The following is a 6,812-nucleotide window of genomic DNA, read 5'->3' on the forward strand; positions in this document are numbered from 1 at the left end:
TTACTTTTATTATTAGCTAAAAAGTGGTTTTTTTATACTAAATGTTTACGAACAAAAATGTATATTATTTATAGTTTATAAACAAGAAATATGGTTTACAAACAACAACAAAATATGCAGTATGTAATTATTATTATTATTGTATTAAACCTTTTTATACTAAATGTTTACGAACAAAAATGTTTATTATTTATAGTTTATAAACAACAAATATGGTTTACAAACAACAAAGAAATATGCAATATGTAATTATTGTTATTATTGTATTAAATCTTATTTTATGGGAAAAGTATATTTAATAAATGATCTCTTTTAATTTCTCCTAATTTCCGGAGTAGAGTTTCTTGCTCTCCTGCACCTTCATCATTACATTCTTTATTGTCTAAAATGATATTAACATCAAAAGTAAATTCATCGTCGTTGTCAATACATAAATTGTGCAAGACACAACAACAAATTATGAATTTCGATATCTTATCAACATTATGGAGATCCAATTCAATGAGTTGTCGAAAACAATTTTTCAAGAGCCCGAATGCATTCTCGATCAATACTCGAGTAGCACAGAACTGTTTGTTAAATTGTCGCTGTTTATCGGATAGATTTCCATAATCTTTGTAAGGAATCACTAGCCATTCTTTTATAGGTGTGTATAGTATGCTGCGCCTCCCAATATATGAAATTTTTCCCCACAAATTCGTGGTAATTCATTATTAATATCCGACAGTTTCAGAACTCTTAAATCATGCATCTTTGCTGGAATCCCAGTAAAGACATCAATAAACCTTTTTCGAGCATCACATATGTCCTATAATGTGACTGCAGGAATATCATGTCTGTTTACGTATGTTACGTCCAGAATTCTCAAAATAAGTCTCTCGGCAGGTCTCGATTAGCAGGTAAAAACTTATGGAAATAATTTGAGTGAGATAGGAAGAACGGAACAGGCCTAATCTCGCGCACACATGTTTCCGGGCGAGTGCGACGAGTCGAATGCGTCAGGTGAGTCAGAATGTAGGTCAGGTGTCGAGAATGACGACCTATGACTCATTCAAACTTTTGCATTCGTGTAGTCCTTATTTTGCGTAAGCGAATTAAATCGCTTTTACGCGGGATCGGAGCGGGAATTAGAGGTGATTGAAATAAAAGAAAATGGTTAAAATTAAAGATTACAATTTATTTTAACATAATAAAAGAAATAAACGATTACAATGATAGGTGGTAACTATTAAAATAATAATAATTAATTTACGAATAACATTTTTGTTAGCAGAGAACATGTATGATAAAAGAAAGAAAAATCTTATGATTGATTTAAGAAATCTTAACAGAAAATGCAATTATAAACTTAAATTCTAATTTGTGCTTAACGAGATATAAATGTGCGTGTGTGGGTGTGTATTGTGATCAGGGGATTTTAGTTATCCAGGTAGTTTTGGACCGAGTCGAAGATTTCTTCCAATTCGTTGGCTGCTCTTTGATTCGTTTTGATATTTTCGTTTACGATATTTTCTATTTCTTCGGGAGTAAATAATGAGTAGGAATGCGGGTTTTCTTGAGGTTCAGGGGAGTAAGAAGGGGAGGGATGATGAGGTTCAGGGGAGTAAGAGGGGGAAAGAGAGAATGATTCGGCGGACAGATTTGAGACTGGTGGAGACGAATCGGTCGGTTCGTCGGAAGTTCTTAAATTAATTAGAGCGCTAGGCAAAACAGAATTTTCTCCTCGCAAATTGTTGAATTTTTTGGAGAGCGATAACGATGCGCCAAGCTTCCGGACTTTCTTATTTTGACGATTCCGACAGTTCTTAATGCCTCTTCGAGATTCATGTTCAGGGACTCGCTTACGCACTAGAATGAATTTGAGAATTAAGGCTACGTTCTCTCTTTCTAATAAAGGAAAATAAAATCTAGATTGTAACTTCTTGAAAGAAAGAAAAGGAAAGAGTTTGAATTAATAAAAGGAAAGGAATTCTTTGTTTTTGATGGAAGCAAAGAAAGCTGCGAATTCAATCGAACGAGAGTTCGATTGTATCCAGCAGGGATTAAAAGGTAGTTGCGGATTCAATCGAAAGAGAATTCGATTGTATCCTGCGGGAAGTAAAGAGAGTTGCGGATTCAATCGAAAAAGGATTCGATTGTATCCTGCAGGAAGTAAAAGAATTGCGGATTCAATCGAAAAAGAATTCGATTGTATCCTGCGGAAGGTAAAGAGAGGTGCGGACCCAATCGAAAGAGCTCGATTGTATCCTGCAGAAAATAAAGAGAGTCGCGGATCCAATCGAAAGAGCTCGATTGTATCCTGCAGAAAGTAAAGAGAGTCGCGGACCCAATCGAAAGAGCTCGATTGTATCCTGCAGAAAATAAAGAGAGTCGCAGACCCAATCGAAAGAGCTCGATTGTATCCTGCAGAGAGTAAAGAGAGTCGCGGACCCAATCGAAAGAGCTTGATTGTATCCTGCGGAAAGTAAAGAGAGTCGCGGACCCAATCGAAAGAGCTCGATTGTATCCTGCAGAAAGTAAAGAGAGTCGCGGACCCAATCGAAAGAGCTCAATTGTATCCTGCAGAGAGTAAAGAGAGTCGCGGACCCAATCGAAAGAGCTCGATTGTATCCTGCAGAAAGTAAAGAGAGTCGCGGATCCAATCGAAAGAGCTCGATTGTATCCTGCAGAAAGTAAAAGAATTGCGGATTCAATCGAAAGAGAATTCGATTGTATCCTGCAGGAAGTAAAAGAATTGTGGATTCAATCGAAAGAGAATTCGATTGTATCCTGCGGAAAGTAAAGAGAGTAATAGAGGGAGGAAAAGAAGGGTAGTAAAATAGTACTGGGTATATAAGTATTTTAAAAAATATAATAAATATCTTACTAGAGAGAGAAGGTAGTCTTATGGAGAGTAAAAAAAAATAATAATGGATGGCTAAGACTTACTGTTGGTTGAAATTTATGAAGGTGCGAACGATTTGGCGTTTGGCGGAGCGGATTCAGCTTACAACGGCGGACGGCTGGTCGACGATTGCCACTCAGAGTGTTCGGAAGTTGCAAAAGAACTTGTTGACTAATTCTCACAATGCCGCGTCAAATTTAAGTATGACGAGTACGAATCCGAACGTCACAAACTCGGACATATAATGTCACGGAATGTGCGACGGATCGAACTGGAGTGAATCGCGGACAATGAATGACGAAAATGAGCGATTGAGCAGAATGAAAAAAGTGCTGTAAGTACTCGCGAGCTCCGGAGCTCTTTCCTTTTATACCTGATTCTGCCTATGATTCCTATGGGATTTTAATCCGCAGGTGTACTATCTCTTATTATTGCCCACGCGTTACCTATTAATTGCGCGACAAGTGTTTCCTATCGATGGGGTCAATCATCCGCGTTTCAACGCTTGCTTCTGCCAAAATCGCTACGTGTCAAGGGTAGACCAACCGTATTGAGTCGACCGGACAATTTTAGCGTATCTGCGCGGTTAAGATAGACCATCTTTTCGTAATTTTCGGTTGCTTGGCTGCATCGATTTCGAAAGAAAAGAATTGTTACTCTGCAGGACGTAACACGTATCTTAATTTTATTTTATGTGCTGATGTTTGCACATTAATTGATGTCCCATCAATGCAACCGAGTAAGTTAGGAAAACCCGAAATCTAAAAGTTATATACACTTTAATCAATTAATTGTTATATTAATGCTTTCTTGTATTAACAATTTTGCTATACACACACACACGCACGCGCGCGCGCGCGCGCGCACACACACACACACACACACACACACACACAGAGACACACAGAGACACGCGCGCGCGCACGCACGCACGCACATGTCAAGAGAAAGAGAGAGAGAAAGAAAGTCATACACTACATTATTAATTATCTTTACTACAATATTAATTAGCTTTAGATTAACATACTTGTAAAAACTTGTTTGCAGAGGTTTCATTGTCTTCAAATTTTATAATCCTAGGAGCCATATATATAATTAAAAAATTAATTACGGGTCGTTTTGTCTAAAAGTTGTTGCATGACAAATTCCAAATCTCTATGAAACATCTCTGAGACAGACTTTATTCCCAGCAAACATAAATATGGAATATACAGTTACTATCAACGCAGAAATTAATGGTAATTCAGTACAAATATAAATACCAACTTACCACAAAAATGATAAAATATCTATTTCTGCAATAGTACGCTTGCTACTTCCGTGTCTCGAATCAGACGGGTAAAATCCGCAATGTTCATGCAGCTCTGTTAATCTGTAGACTGTTGTTCTTGCAACACGGAAATGACTTTTAAACTGTAATAATTTGATTTAAAATAAAATTAATTGGTAAGTACCACAGACTCCATTAGATTAAAAATAATTAATAATAATAATGTAATATAATAATGTGATATAATAATAATAATAGTAATAGTAATAATAGTAATATTAATAATAATAATATTAGGAGTACAAATTGAAAACCGCCGTTTTTTGTCAAAATTTGAGGATTGATTGTTGAAAAATGGTTACATACTTATTCTTGGAAGTATTGTCCATCGCTGGCCACTACTTTCTCCCACCTTTCGGGCAGCATACGAATCCCGCGTCGAAAAAACTGCTCGTCTTTTGCGGCGATCCACGAATCGACCCAGTGTTTGGCCTCTTCGTAATAATGGAAGTGCTGCTCAGCCAGGCCATGCGCCATTGATCGGAACAAGTGGTAATCTGAAGGGGCGATGTCAGGAGAATACGGCGGATGAGGTAAGACGTCCCATTTCAATGTTTCCAGATAGGTTTTAACGACCTGAGCAACATGTGGCCGAGCGTTGTCGTGCAGCAACATTACTTTTTCGTGTCTTTACTCGTATTGTGGCCGTTTTTCCTGCAATGCTCGGCTCAAACGCATTAGTTGTGTTTGGTAGCGAGCTCCTGTGATGGTTTCACCCGGTTGCAACAGCTCATAATAAATCACGCCGAGCTGGTCCCACCAAATACACAGCATGAGCTTCGAGCCATGGATGTTTGGCTTGGCCGTCGATGTTGATGCATGGCCGCGGTAGCCCCACGATTTTTTTCGCTTTGGATTATCATAATGGATCCACTTTTCATCGCCGGTTACAATACGATGCAGAAAACCCTTCCGTTTTTGCCGTTGGAGCAGCTGTTCGCACGCGAAAAAACGCCGTTCGACGTCTCTCGGCTTTAATTCGTATGGCACCCAGTGTCCATGCTTTTGGATCATTCCCATGGTTTTCAAACGATGTGAAATAGCTTGTTGAGTCACGCCCAATGAATCTGCAAGCTCTTGTTGCGTTTGAGATGAATCTTCATTCAGTAATGTTTCCAATTGTGCGTCTTCAAACTTTTTCACCTGTCCGGGACGCTCCTTGTCTTCTACGCCGAAATCACCACTTTTGAAGCGTTGGAACCATTCTCGACACGTTCTTTCACTAATGGAAGCCTCACCATAAGTTTTTACAATCATTCGACGCGCCTCAGCCGCAGATTTTTTCGAATTGAAGGCAAAAAGCAAAACTTTCCGCAAATGACGCTTATTGGGCACAAATTTCGACATTTTCGATCACAAAAAAATATATAACGCCGATAAAAATTCACAACTGCAATGATAAGGAATTGTTGCCAGATGCCCAACCTTACATTTAAAATTTTTGATCTAACGTTTGGCGCCAGCATTTACCGCTGGCGCCATCTACTGGAAAACGGCGGTTTTCAATTTGTACTCCTAATAATTAATATTACAATTATTAATAATATAATTATTTGTATTAAAGAATAAAACGTTAGAAATACGAATCAAACGCAGTAGTTGGTGCGTCAATATAATAGTACATGCATTTCGCTATCAGTACATAAATATGAATACAAATAACGGACGCATTTCGACTTTCCTTGAAGTCATTCTCAACGATAATTTTAAATTAACAACATCATATATGCTAATTGTTAATTTAAAATTATAGTTGAGAATGACTTTAAGGAAAGTTGAAACGCGTCCGTTATTTGTATTCACATTTATATACTGATAGCGAAAAATATGTACTATTATTATTGACGCACCAACTACCGCGTTTGACTCGCATTTCCTACGTTTTATTCTCTAATTTTAATACTAGCAAGTCTATCTTAAATATTTTGATAATTATTTGTAGTATTGATACTATATTTATACAATAGAGGAGAAAAGGGTATTATGGCTACTGTTGACAATATAGTTACCCCTATTATCTCCATTATTAGATGACGTATTCTAACAATTGCTTATGGAGTTATTCATTTAGTAGCCCCCCGTTTTTTAGTGATATTAATATGACAATACATAATAAGGTACAATTGTTATAAAGCATTTTTACTTTTGAGCACTTCTAAACTTTTTCAAGGTTTTTCACTTTTTCACCTTTAATCTTTAATTACTTATACTTTTTCATTATTCTTAAACTTTAGTGTATTATCACATGAATGTACATACACTTGAGTGTTTTTTTTTATTATTTACATTTTATTCAGCTATACACATTTTGAGTTATACAAAGTTAAAACAATAACATGGAATTTCATTAATATAGCCTTTTAGGCGAAATTTTTATATTGAAATATTTCTTCAATAAATCGATCGTCATTCTAGAGAACGGTGTTTAGAACATAGACTAAGGTAGACGGAGCCTTTTTACGAGGGGTAGCTGAGATTAGCAGTAAGGGGGAGCTACCAACTCTTCGGCTATTTCCGCAGCGTTCGGCTATGTTCGGGTTTACATAAAGCCAGAAGAATGTAATTACTCGGGATATGCCAGAAGAATGTAATTACTCG

General features: G+C 37.1%; 1 pseudogene; it reads right to left on the reverse strand.

The window, feature by feature from the left end:
* Window positions 1-278: 278 nt before the first annotated feature.
* Window positions 279-4,350, reverse strand: LOC113005784 (annotated as a pseudogene).
* Between the last annotated feature and the right edge of the window lie 2,462 nt (window positions 4,351-6,812).

Source organism: Solenopsis invicta, chromosome 3, assembly GCF_016802725.1.
Source record: "Solenopsis invicta isolate M01_SB chromosome 3, UNIL_Sinv_3.0, whole genome shotgun sequence".
NCBI classification, from domain to species: Eukaryota; Metazoa; Arthropoda; class Insecta; order Hymenoptera; family Formicidae; genus Solenopsis; species Solenopsis invicta.